The sequence below is a fragment of the Aythya marila genome (genome assembly GCF_965140915.1).
Source record: "Aythya marila genome assembly, chromosome: 24".
NCBI classification, from domain to species: Eukaryota; Metazoa; Chordata; class Aves; order Anseriformes; family Anatidae; genus Aythya; species Aythya marila.
The window spans coordinates 6,667,074-6,681,191 of record NC_139065.1 but is presented as its reverse complement, the minus strand read 5'-3'; the positions used below and the strand labels follow the sequence as shown (position 1 = coordinate 6,681,191).

General features: G+C 44.1%; 1 long non-coding RNA gene across 1 annotated transcript; it reads right to left on the bottom strand.

The window, feature by feature from the left end:
• Positions 1 to 216: 216 nt before the first annotated feature.
• LOC309887199 lies at positions 217 to 10,017 on the bottom strand. The gene is made up of 3 exons (XR_014319031.1): positions 9,604 to 10,017; positions 8,339 to 8,392; positions 217 to 7,928 (listed from the first exon to the last, which is right to left on the bottom strand). It is a non-coding gene; the product is annotated as an uncharacterized lncRNA (long non-coding RNA).
• Between the last annotated feature and the right edge of the window lie 4,101 nt (positions 10,018 to 14,118).

The following is a 14,118-nucleotide window of genomic DNA, read 5'->3' as shown; positions in this document are numbered from 1 at the left end:
CTCTCCACCTATCGTGCATACCTAAAGCAGAAAGCAGTCTTGAATTTATACAATCAATCTATCAATATTCTACAAGCACCTATACATATGCATTACCTATCCCCGCCTTCCCTCGCTTCTCATGCTAATTAGCCTTTTGGCACCTTGCGCCTGCGTAGAGCCTCCCAAGAATTGTGGGCAGGGGTCTTTGGGACGTGGGCAGGGGTCTTTGGGAGGAAGACCCCAAGTCTTCCTCACAGTGTACTTTTCACCTTTGGTCAGGAATCTGCTGAATTGGCATGTTTCTTAATTGCGAGAGCTGGTTGTTGCCAATTCTTCCGTTTGTTGTATCTTTATAATGAATTCCAATGTCCAGTTTTGAGATTTATAGTCCTTACGTTTGTTTCTCTGTCCGTCTGCCGCTTCCTTATCATGAGTTCCAGTGTCTTGTTTCGAGATATACAGTCCATGTCTGGGGATTGTCCTTGCCTCCCCAATGCCTCCCCAATACCTCCTTAATCACCCTGAGGCAGATTTTTCCATCTACCCTCTTCAAACAGCTACACCACCTCTAAAAGACTAAGAGGGGATGCTTAGAGTAACAGTGAGACCTGTGTGAGAAACACTCTGTAGCCAATAACTTAGGCTCAGGCAAGGATCTCAGTGAAGTAGTAATTTATTCGCGATTGCAATGGCGGGCGCCCCACAAGCAGGAGAGAGCGCATCTACTAGTTCCAAAACACAGTTTATATACCTTTTGATGGCAGGACCCTCCCCTGTTTCCCCACTGAGTGGGTAATCCAGATTCACAATCTATCTGATGCTTCACAAACAGTGCATGGCCTTCAGTCGCCGGCCTGTTAAATTTCAAATTTCTTTTGACATTTTTACTGCTTGAAGTGGTAATGTTTCTTCACTTATCTGACTTGACACCGTGATTTTCACCTAATTGTCCTAAGGAGTCTGATTGTCTGCATTTTACAAGGTCGCCTGCTAAACTTTCTTATCACTGTAAGCATATCTCAGTACCACATTCCCTCCTTCTAAACAATGTAACTCTGCAAAAACAACATTTCTATTCCCACAATTCCCCCCTTTTTTTTTTTTAATAAACTGTTGATTTTTGCAAAAACTCTTTTTGTTTTTATTTATTTATTTATTTTAAGTGTAATTTGGTAAATATCTTCCGTTTCTTCACTTTCTTTGCTCTCCATTTCCTCTAATATAATCATTTTATCTGAGTAGGGTGGTGGATCTATGGTCATTTGTTTCAATAATGCGGTTTCAATTAACCGCTGGACAAGTCCCCTTACACAGGGGATAATGCAACAGCCAATAGCCGTCAAAACTCCTGCTACTACCATCAAGGATGTAAATATGGACATTACCATCCCTTTCCATTTACCAAACCAAGATTTCAACCATCCTGTGATGGAAGTATCTGCTCCCGAATTTTCTGCCAATTCATTGGCAAGGGTGGTAAACCCTTGCAATGCTCTAGTTACTGTGCCATATGGGGCAGTATTGTTAGGGATAAAAGTACAACAATGGTTGTCCAGCATCACGCATACACCACCCTTCTCCATGAACATCATATCTAATGCTATCCTGTTTTCCCAAGCCATTTTGCTGATGGCATCTAGTTGTTCAGCGATTCCTCTCATCGCATCCTTGGTATAATTGATGGATCTCTGCTGATTATAATAGAAATAATTAATCCAATCCACATTTTTATTGATTGTTACCCACCAGAACAGTAACTCAAACCCTGCAGCAATTTAATTTCTGGCTTTATGTTCATCCAGAACTCCTCTAGGTACCCCAATAGAATCTATGTATACTCTATCATCAAATGATATTCCTAAGCCTCTTTTACTTCTTCTGGGTATTTGTGATGTTTCTCTTTCAAATGCCAGGGTGAAGGGTATAGCTAATTGAACAGGTGCACAAGTGCCTCCCCAATTAGATGGTAGGGTGGACCGTAAGATCTTCCCTCCACCGTACCACCAGAGATCTGCCCTGGGGATCTCTAGTCTTGAGCAGTTTCCCATCAAGTCCTTGGTAGCACAAGGCAAATTCTCCCAGATGCCAGGTAGCAGTCACACCCTGCCATGAGAGGCAAGCTGTGTGGTTACCTATAGCTGTAGAGAATGCAGGGGGAACAGTGATATTGCTATCACGCAAGGAACAGCAAAGAGAGACTTACAGGCCTCATTTCCCCAGGCAGTCTTTTCTTGGTACAATGCAATCATACATCGCATCCCTTGGGAGTCTTCGGTTCACCCCCATGGGAAGGGCCCTATCTGGGCAATCGGTCATCCCGAGGCACAAGCATAGCAGTTGCTACGGTTGAGACTCTGGACAGTATATTTGACCCATTCTATCCAGGCATTCACATCCCCATACCCTGTTTGAATCTCAAATGTTTGAACTGCCACATTTCAGAGGGCCTCCTGTTTTCTCCTTGAGTTTCTCCCTTTCTCTGATGGCAATAGAGGATAGTTTCCATACAGCTATTCTCAATCTGGCTGTTGGGTCTCTCCCAGTTATTTGTTCTCTCTGCTCAGTTGTCATTGGGCATTTAAATCTCCACAAGCTAACACCTCACAAGCATCAAACGTGACGGCCTGTGGTACATAACCCTCTGTCACAGTCACCCATATTTTGATGGGGTATCCTGTTTTTGCTATTATCTGGTCATGCCTTTTCCAAGTTACCAATTGACCGAGGCCTTCTCTGAGGCCTAGAATCACTAAAAACAAAATTAGTAATCGATTTTTCCCTGTCATTATTTTTAAACCTTAGGTTTCCAAATAATTATCGATACAAAAAAATGAGATGTACACTACTACTATAACAACCCCCCCTTGGGAGCACTGCAATTCGCTATAGGTCTGTCCTTTCTCTCAATCACAAGTCACACTCGTTAGTTACCTGTGAAAATAAAAGGTTAGTTTACAATTGTAAGCTCTTATCCTGCTCAGAGTCCACTATGAGATTTCTCTCTTCAATTTCAACTTCCAACAAGTCTTTTGTAGGAACAGCTTCCCAGATACTAGGGTCGACAGATGCCTTCACTCGAGTATAGTGAGTCCAACCTTTTTCCACAGTTCTTACGGCTGTTTCAGTGGTCAGTAATTGTCCTTCCCATTCAGGCCGGAGTTGACTCTTTCCAGTCCGAATCAGGACCCGGTTTCCTGGGTGATGGTGGTGACATGGGGAATTCCAAAGGTGGGGTTTGAGCCAACAACCCACAGGTCCTGAGAGATGACAAAGAAGAGGACAACCCCAGAACACAGTTCTTAAGAAAACTCTTATTTTGAATTGTGGTATCTCATCCCTTCTGCCCAGATAGGGCAATCTGAACAGCATCTCATATGGTGAAATTCCTATATCCTTTCTTGGTGCTGTTTAAACCTGTAGGAGTACGCATTTTACCCAAGGAAGTTGGGTTTCTAACACTAGTTTAGTTAATTGCTTCTTTAATGTCTGATTCATTCGCTCTACCTTCCCAGAAGAGGAAGGGTGCCAGGGGCTGTGAAAATCCCACTCAATCTCTAAGGCCTGCTTTAACCCTTGCAGTAAAGCTTACACCCATCTAGTCACGTGGTCAATTAGGACAAACAAGTAACTCAGTAAAGTTTACCTGTATACTTTGGAAAGGTCAAACCCCTGGCTCCTGTCCCCCTCTAGGTGGGTTACAGAACACCTTTTTATTTACCTTTTGACATACAGTACATCCTATACATATGTGCTTCCCTAAAGTGTATATTCCTACACAGACATACTTTCTTAGCACAACATCACACATTGCTTGCACCTCCCAATGACTCTTTTGATGTAAACCAGTTAATATTTGCCTCATTATCACTTTATTCAGCATTTCTCTCCCATCCGTTTTCCTTCAGACTTCATGGCTCCTGATTCCTTAAAAAAATCATTCTTTTAAAACTTTTTAGTTCTTTCTTAATTTTCAATAATTCCCTGAACTCTCTCTGGATTTATTCTTCATTTTCCCTCAGACATTAGATGCCTTAAATACCTGACTTCTCTTTCTCTATATTGTAATTTATTATTTATTTGTTTTCAATACTCCCAAGCCCTGCTTTCCCAGAAAGTTGAATAGCTTGTTAGTAGCTTTCTTCACAACTCTTTTCTCCTGTCCTGACAATAGAAAATGATCCACATATTTGTTAACATTAATACCTTCTTGGGAGGTTGGAATTGCTCCAAAATCTTTTTCTTTTAGAACTTACCCAAATAGATAGGTGTCCCTGTAAACCCCTGAGGTAAAATTGTCCACCTATATTGTTGCTTCCGCCCCCATTTCAGGGTCTTTCCAGTCAGAGGTGAATATACATGTATGTTTGCTCTCAGGGCCAGAGAGCACTCCATTAATAACACTGTTATTCCAGTCTAACAATTTACTAGTTGAATGCCCAATTTCATCATCAAATCCCTTCCCAACAAATTAGTCCTCGCCTTGGGTACATACAATAATTACCCAGTGATCATTTTATCCCGTAGTCTCAGCTTGGTATCCCCCCCAAAGTGGCACTGTTATCCCAGCCCCTTCTACCCCCATCACTTTTTAGGGTTTCATTAGTTAATTTAATCCCTGATACTTTACAGGTTAGTAATGACCTAGCTGTTCCCCAGTGTATTGGGTTTGATGGCAAGGTTCGGGGGCTGTGAGTAGGGGGGTGAGAAACTGCAGTGGCAGCCCCCGTGAGAAAAACCCAGAAGCCTCCCCGTGGCAGATAAGGGACAATTTCATCTGGCCCAAAGGGGCTCACTGCTGCCCAGAGCCAAGCCATGAGCAACACAGTCCGTGCCTCTGTGAGAGCACATCCACGAAAACAAACAAACAAAGAAACAAACAAAAACCTGCTGCTCAACAGCAGTTGGGAGAGCAAGAAACCCCCCCGCAGACACCAAAGTCAGTGCAGAAGGAGGGGGAGGAGGCGCTCCAGGCACTGGAGCCGAAGCCCCCCTGCAGCCGCTGGAGAGGCCGCTGGTGGAGCAGGCTGTTCCCCCCTCCCCGATGCTTGGGAAACTGACCAAACACCACAGCAAATATGCAAATATACCAAAACTTCTAGACTGTTACTTAGATAATGCCTACATCTCCTTTCCCTGCTCATTCAACTTCAAACAGCTCTGTTAAATACTACATGCCACACCTTTAACACCTTCAGCAACCCTTTTAACACTTCCTTTATCTTTTTCCAGCCTGTACTTTTCTAATACCAGCACCAAAGGCTCAGGGTCCAACTTAATTCCATACCTTTTCCCTCCAAGATACTGAAACAACATATCAATATAGCATATTTCATCCCATTGTCCTTCTTTCCTCCTTCTTCCACTCCAGATATTCCTATTCGAAGTGGCCAGCCTGGCCACACTTAAAACATCTTATGAAAGCCTGTCCCTGCCAGGATTCAGGTCACAACACAGGCAGCCTTCTTTGCCTGCCATTCCTTCATCTCTCTTCCTCTCCTTTCCATCCTGGCCCTGACTCCCCCTGAAGATTTTCTTCATCTTTCTCCAACCCTCTGCCTCACTACCCGCTGCACTGTCAATACCATTAGTTTCGCTCTCTGCTTTTCTTTCTCATCTCCCCTCCGGACACACACCTCCAGGGTCTCCCGCAGGAGGGTCCCCCAGTGACTGTTCACTACATCCCCCCACCTTCTGAAGCATTTTCTGCGTATTTTGCCAGGCTTTAATCACACAATGAACTTTCAAGAGCCCTTGGGATACTGGGTCCTCAGGTCTCATCCCCAAGTACTTTCTCATTCTGACCCCAAGTCTCTCATATGATTTCTGTGTTGCACACTATTATTATTCCAGCCAGGATTGGCAAGTGGGTATTTCTGCCCTGCTGGTATTACCCCTGGTCCTGGAGGATGAGCTCTTTCCTATTCTTGTATAGCAGCTCTCCTCCTGATCATTCCCATTTCTTTCCCTGTAAACAACATACTTATAGACATAATTCCCTCCCCCAAGAGTATAAATCAGGTCGTAGGAACTGGTCTAATTGTTCAACTAGGCTGTTGGGGTCCTCGAATAAAGACTTCCTCTTCTTCTTAAAAGTCCTAACCTCTCTGCTGGTAAGGAAGAGGGGGTAGTTCACCTAAGAGGATACACAGTTAGTGTTAGTACTGTTAGTATCAGGGAAGGCAAAATTCTCAACATATCTTCTACCTTGTTCTAATTCTTGCCAGAGCCTAGAGTACGATCCTTCTTTAGGGACAGTGTTAATACAGTGTTAATTCCAGTCCCTGTCTCCCTTCCTGGAGTGACTGCTGCTGCCACCAGTTCAATATTAAGATTATAGGGAGCATAACTTGGCTCCTTCTCTGAAAAAAGAATCTTATTGTTTACACATAAATTTAAAGCCTGAATTTTCATCAGACCTGTATTTTGGCCAAAATACTGCTGTTTCCTTAATTAGTTCTTTTGTCCAGACTGATACACAATATTTAACCCTTTTTTTTTTTATTATTTTTCTTTTACAATCCCTCTAATTTTGGGATTATGTTTCCAATTTCTTATCATTCTTCAGGAAGAACTATTAGTAGGCACTCCCCCAGGGATATCCCTGTCCCCTGGAACTCATATTTTCCCATTTTTCCTAACCCTCGCCAGTATGTGCTACAGAATTTTCCCTTCTGCAGTGTACCACACACCAACGTACTGAAAGATGGGGGTGTACCACCAAGCACTTCCCCGTGCCAGCGTTACCGCACAACTGAGTTTCCCAGATTCCCTGGTGTACTTCCAAGCACTTCCCCGTGCAAAGATTATCGTACACCAGATTCCCCTGGTGTAGTGCCAGCACTTCCCCATGCAAGGGCTTACCATACACCAGATCACCCGACCCCCAAGGCAATACTTAATATTTCTTACCTTGGTCTGTGCACAGAGTTACCGGATCGATTCTTAAAAAAAAGCCAGAGTGCCTACCTTCTTCCTTTCCCCACTACTTCACGGATCCTGCCTCTTTAACCAGTCTCGGGCCCTCTGTCAGCTTTCCGCAGAACCGCCACCGTCGATGCACAGGACCGCTGAAATCAGCGGGGCATGCCTTCCTGCTGCTGTGGCGGTGGGGCTCCCCAGTAGGTGACTGGATCCCGGACGAGCCCCCAAATTGTGAGAAACACTCCGTAACCAATAACTTAGGCTCAGGCGAGGATCTCAGTGAAGTAGTAATTTATTCGCGATTGCAATGGCGGGCGCCCCACAAGCAGGAGAGAGCGCATCTACTAGTTCCAAAACACAGTTTATATACCTTTTGATGGCAGGACCCTCCCCTGTTTCCCCACTGAGTGGGTAATCCAGATTCACAATCTATCTGATGCTTCACAAACAGTGCATGGCCTTCAGTCGCCGGCCTGTTAAATTTCAAATTTCTTTTGACATTTTTACTGCTTGAAGTGGTAATGTTTCTTCACTTATCTGACTTGACACCGTGATTTTCACCTAATTGTCCTAAGGAGTCTGATTGTCTGCATTTTACAAGGTCGCCTGCTAAACTTTCTTATCACTGTAAGCATATCTCAGTACCACATTCCCTCCTTCTAAACAATGTAACTCTGCAAAAACAACATTTCTATTCCCACACCTGCAACTCAACAACTCCTACATCTGTTCCTCACTCACCTTGCCAGAGGCAGCTCTGGGTGTGATGTCCCAGGTTGTACACTGTGTTTCAGCTTTATCAAATGAAAACAGTCACAGGATAGTCATTCAGCTGCCAGTATTAGTACCCATCCCTCAACAACACAAGGGACCCTGTTTACAACATTATCATTTCAAAACAGTGGACAACTTGCCTCAGCACCTTAGAAATAGACCAAACCAGTCACTGAGCTGCCAAATGAGAGCTTGACAATTCCGGAAGGTGTTCTTTCCTTTGGCTGACTCCTCCTGAGGTTTATCTGAGGCTTGCCAAAAAAAAATAAATAAATAAAGAAAAAAAACAGTCCACATCTGAAAGCTTTGACGATTCAACAACAAACCTCTCCTCCAGCACTATTCAAGCACTATGCGAGCAGCTGCTCGCAAGCAGCTCAACTCTCCCCCATCCACATCTGCCAAACACCACAGAGATGACTGTGCCAGCTGCCCTTCAGTACATGCCCAGAGGCAGACCGGATATCTTTGCCAAAACAGTCCGGACAATGTATTAGTACACCCATGGCCTACCACATCAGCTGTCATCACATCTTAGTTAATTGCCAGGGTCATCATCAGCTGCAAAAACAGAGTACCAGCATTCACTAGGACACCAGCCCCAGTGCCCACCTGCTCCACAATGCTGACTAGTACTGATGCAACATACCATTGTGCTCACCTGTTCCTCTCCAAATCCAAGCTCCAACAGTGCAGCCAGTATCATCCACATCACCTGGGAAAACAAAGGGATTAAATGATCATTGCATTCACAACAAATCACCCAATGGTGGTTTTTCGTTGTTGTTGTTTGTGTGTGTGTTTCTTGGTTTTTTTTTTTTTTTTTTGAAATCTGTTTTAGCATGCAGACAAGAGAACTGGGGTGTTTCTAGAAGCAACAATCCCCATGCTATTGCTGCAGCTTTGAATATTGAAAGGACAATACGACCCAGCAAGTAACTGGAACTTTCTTAACTGGAAATAGCTCAAACATTTTTTTATGTAGAAAGAAAAATCTAGGAGCAGAACAGATTATATGCCAAAACAATCAAACACCAAACAATCTTCCCTTCGCTTCAGATAAGGGATGACCAGGCTGACAACACTAACCTTCCTGCAAGTGCTTTGTGACATGAGGATTTCCCTTCCCTCTCCACTACTGCGCTAAGCACTTGCAAAGAAAAGAGAAAAGCACACTCTGAGGCACCTCATAGCCACAGCGTACCTGCTGCAATACCTCTTTCTTCCCAGCTCTGGTACTTCAGCTGCTCACCAGTTCTAACTGAGATTCCTCGTTCACAGCGCCACAGCAAACTCTGCCCGGGCCACACAACACACACTACACGAGCTCAATTGCTTAAGACACACAAGCTGGAATGTTCCCGCCCAACAATCAGTTGCATCGCGCAAGAAGGATGCTGCATATTCCTAGAAACCAAACCTACCAGTCCTGAGCAGCTCCCCACCTCCTCCTGCCAACCACACTCAGCACACACACTATTTGCCCCTCAAAAAAAAACAAAAACTTAGAACATACACACACAAAAAAACAACTGAGCTCCACAAATGCCAAAAAGACATGCACGCACAGCAGCCCCGCAGGGGTAATCACAGACTTACCCTTTGCAGATGAAAAAGGTGACTCTGATACAACACTGCTCAGTTTCTTGGTAATGCTGCATCTACGCTATCAAGCCATGTGTACCATGCAATCAAGCTGGTTTTAGTCCTCTGGAGAGTTACACCAGTGGTTTTACACATTTAGAGATTAAAATATAGCTCAAAAACAGAAGAGTATCCCACCATCACAAAAAACAGTGAGCCAGCAACCTCTACTAAATATCCCTCTATTAAGTGAATTCCAAGCACTTAGAAATCCAGAAATCCATCGACTCCAGCCTGTCTAGAGAACCCTGCAACTGATTGAAGGAAACACAAAGCACTTACCCCGAAGATCAGCCCAGGCAGAAGGAGCTCTCTGACGGCATGCCTGCGGCTCATATACCATTTGGCCCCACCCAGCACCCAAACCAAATCACGTGGTAAAGGGGAGGGGCAAATCAAAAGAAAGTAGGAAGAAAGCAGGCACAACAGCAGCTGTGATGTTTTATTTGATTTTCTTTTTTTGTTTGTTTCTTTTTTAAAATCTGCTTTATCTCAAAAGCATGCAGAGAGCAGACAAGAGACCTGGGGTGTTTCTAGAAGCAAAAATCCCCTTTTGCTGCAGCTTTTAATGTTGAACTGACAATATTACCAAGCAAGTAACTGAAACTTCTTCAACTGGAGTTAGTTTAAACGGGCTCACCATCATCTGCAAACACAGAGAACCAGCATTCACTAGGCCTAACCCTAGCCCCAGCCCCAGCCCCTAACCACAACCCTCGTTCCTGAGAACTACATTTCCCAGTATGCTCTGGGCACCAAACATGGCCTCCCGGAAGTCCTGAACCCGAGAACTTCATTTCCCGGTATGCTCTGGGCACTCAACATGGCCTCCCGGAAGTCCGGAGTCCCAGAACTACATCTCCCGGCATGCTCTGGGCACTCAACATGGCCTCCCGGAAGTCCGGAGTCCCAGAACTACATCTCCCGGCGTGCTCTGGGCACCCAACATGGCCTCCCGGAAGTCCGGAGTCCCAGAACTTTATTTCCCGGTATGCTCTGGGCACCCAGCATGACCTCCTGGAAGCCTGGTGCCGGAAAACTACACCTACTAGCATTCCCTGGAGAGCTGGCATGGCCAATCAGAGAACCCTAGCCGTTACCGCCCTTACACAAAAAAGCTTCAAGCCCTAACCCTAAAAATCATCGAAACCCCTACAGACCTAACCCAAACTATTTACCACACTAAACCCCTGAAGACCTATGCCTAAAACCCCTAAACCAATAAATTAAGACGCTCAAATCCCAAACCCACAAAATTAAGACGCTCAAATCCCAAATCCAAAAAAAAAATAGGACGCTCAAAACCCAAACCCAAAAAATAAGGACGCTCCAAACCCTAACCCAAAACATTAGGACACTCAAAACCCAAACCCAACCCAAAACATTAAGACACTCAAAACCCTAACCAAAAAAAAATTAGGACACTCAAAAACCTAATCCTGGAGAACCTACCCTGAAAAAAAAAAAAAAAAAAAAAAAAAAAAAAAAAAGATCTTAAAACCCTAACCCTAAGTAACTGACCAAAAATAAAACCCTAAGACCCTAACCCTAAAAAACATATCAACACTACAACACGAAAAACTCTAAAACCCTAACACGCTAACCCTGAAACCCTTAAAGCCCTAACCCCCAAATTCCTAAAATTCTAACTGTTAAAACTCCAACCCTAAAAACCTTAAAATCCTAAACATAAACCCTGAGAACGCTTACCCTGAAACCCAACCCTAGTGCCCTATCCCCTAAACCTTAAAACTGTGAATCAATCTTTGGAAAATAATATAGGCTCAGGAGAGGATCTCAGTACAGTAGCATTTTCATTTGAGATTACAATGGTGGGGGTCCCGCAAGCAGGAGGGTGCCTACTAATTCCATACAGTTTATATACTTTTTTTTTCCTCCCAAGGGCCAGGACCCTCCTGTTTCCCACTGTGCAATCCAGGTTCATGCTCTATCTGGTGCTTCACAGAAAATACACAGCTGCTGGCCTGTTACAAGTCACATTTCTTTTGAGGCTTTTATTCTTTGAGGTGGTAATATTTCTTACACTGTGATTTCCACCTAATGGCGGTAAGGATTCTGGTTGTCTGCATTTTACAAGGTTGTCTGTTGTAATAAATGACTAAGTCCCAAATAGGATTACAATCAAAGTTTACAATTTATTAAATGAATAGAGGTAAGCAAACAGCACTGGGTGCGCTGGGAGTCTCTGCTCCACCAAGACGCACACAAGTTACATCAGGCGGCTGGTTTTTATGCTCCTAGGCTAATACATATTCGTTACTACTTCTAGAAAAGGCAGGGTTATTATAATTAATTCCTGGAATCCGAACCCGCCCACTGATGCATGCTTTATCAGTCTCTGGTGGTCCCTCTGGGGGTCTCTCGTACTGAAGGCTCATAGCCTTCCTCCCAGGCTTTTCCCTTGTCCTTCTCCTTTTTCCATCTTGGCTGGATGTCAGAGACTTGCATAGTGCCCCATGCAATAGTCATAACAGTTAGCAGTTATTCTGAAACCCCTTTGTTCTCTTATCCCCTGTTGACCCGAATTGCTGGACCATTCCTTTGCAAGATGAGAAGAGGTAAAGAGAGCAGGAGGAACAGCACCCCTGTTTTTGGTCTGGCTTAGTTCAACAGGGTGCAGCACAAGCAACCAGGCTGTTTCTCTTCAAAGACTTGCCTTAGCATTGGTGAAGGAAACTGACTGGGCTGACAACCCTCTCACCTATTTGCACCACTCTACAACATGGGGACTTCACCTCTCCAAGGCTGCACGAGGGAAGGGTGGAAACAAGAAAAAAAGCACATCCTGAGGCACCTCATAACCACAGCCTACCTACTGCAATACTTATATCTCTCTTCCCAGCTGCTTTACCTCTGCCGCTCTCCATCTCCAAACCACATTCTTTTTAACTGCCATGCAGAGTGGCAGTCCTCCAGGCACCATAGAGCAGCACCATATTTTTATTTTTTTTATTAGTATTTTTTAATTTCAAAACAGCATTCCACTTCCCTCTGAAGATGGACAGTAGGTCCAGCCAGTCACTGAGTTGCCAACACAGAGCTTCACAGTTCCAGAAGGCGCTCTTTCCTTTGACCGATTCCTTATAAATGTTATCTACCACTGGCAAAAGCAATAAACAGACTGCAAACATGCACTGCCATGTTTGACAAACTTTATGTTTTTAATTTTATTGTTTCAAAAGAGCAGTCCACTTGCCTCTACATCTGTGAAGTAGATCAAACCAGTCACTAAGTTGCCGAACAAGAACTTGAAGGTTCCAGAAAGCACTGTTTCCTTTGACCGGTTCTTCCTAATGTTTACCTACTGCTGGAAAAAAGCAAAAAGACTCTGTGCCAGCTGCCCTTGAGCACTCGCCCAGAGCTTGAGTATTCGCCCACAGACAGACCAGATGTCTTTTCCAAAACAGTCAGCACAATGTATTATTGCACTGATGGAACACCACTTTAGCTACCATCACTAATTGCCAGGTAGGACAGCTCCAGGCCAAACACACACATAAAGAAGCACGCTACAAACATCATGAATGAAACACGGGAAAAGAATTACTTATGCTATAAGAATTACTCACCTGAAGAAGAGCTGCATGCAATAAAGGCACCTACTACTACATAGATTAATTTACTTTAATGATCCTACTAAATGTCACCTTAAATAGATGTACTTATCTCTTTCAACTTGGAAACACACCAACCCGTAGACTTTGACCCACCACCAGGCAGGGACTAGGAATACTAAGTAGAGGAGAAAACGAGTGTTGTGAGCCTGAAGTGTGTACAACCATAGTAAAGACGGCTCCTGAGAGGATGGGGAAACAAAGGGAAAGCTGCTTACCTCTAAGAAGTTGTCCTTGATCTTTGTGCCACGGACATTTGTCTTGAATGCTCGGCGCACGAGTTTAGGGGTCCCCATCCGTGGGAGGTTTACCTTGGGGAAGTCCTGCATGGTTCCACCCGCATTACTTATTTTTTCTGCCAGCAGGCAGTGGCAGAAAATCCTGAGAAACGGCAGACACATCAAACCATTTTCTCAATAACGGAAGCAGTGCGAACCGCACTGAAAACTGCAAGTGAAAACAGCAGAAATACACACCCCACGCTGTCTCAGGTAGGAAATAACTGCCCTGAGCAACATGCCCTTCCCAGGGTGAACCCAATCTACCCAAGGCCTTAGGGGGAAGGCAGAAAAGGAACCCAAGACTCTTAGTATGTCTCCTGAGAATCGCAATTTCCATTTACTCCATGTCTTCTGGTCTCACAGGATGAGGCAGAGGTATAATTAATTCCTTCTCCATCTCTCTGCAAAGAGCTTTTCTCATATCTGTGACAAAGAAGAAAAATGTTCTGATCATGGGAGTCATTCCACAAAGCCACACATGGTGAATTCACTATTACAGATAAGATCATTTTTAATCAAAAACACCTCGGCCACAACGTTACCACTGCAAACATAGCACTGCACAAAAATTCAACTCAGGATATAGGAAAAGGTGATCTAAGAAGACGAATGAAGGTGACCAAAAGCATCTGCAACAACCATCTGGTAGATGGTTGTCCACAGCCACCAGATTTCATGGTCGTCTTTCCTGACAAATGAATCCTGGAACAACAGAAAAGATACACAACATGTCCACAACAACTTCTGAGGAGACTATTGAACAGAAAAAAAAAAATAAAAAAATAGAAACAGCAAGCGGCTAGTACGTCAGTTTTGTTAACAGAGTAACATTAACATACTAGAAATTTCCACGTTCTATGTAGCCCCAAGGCGGTGCTGGG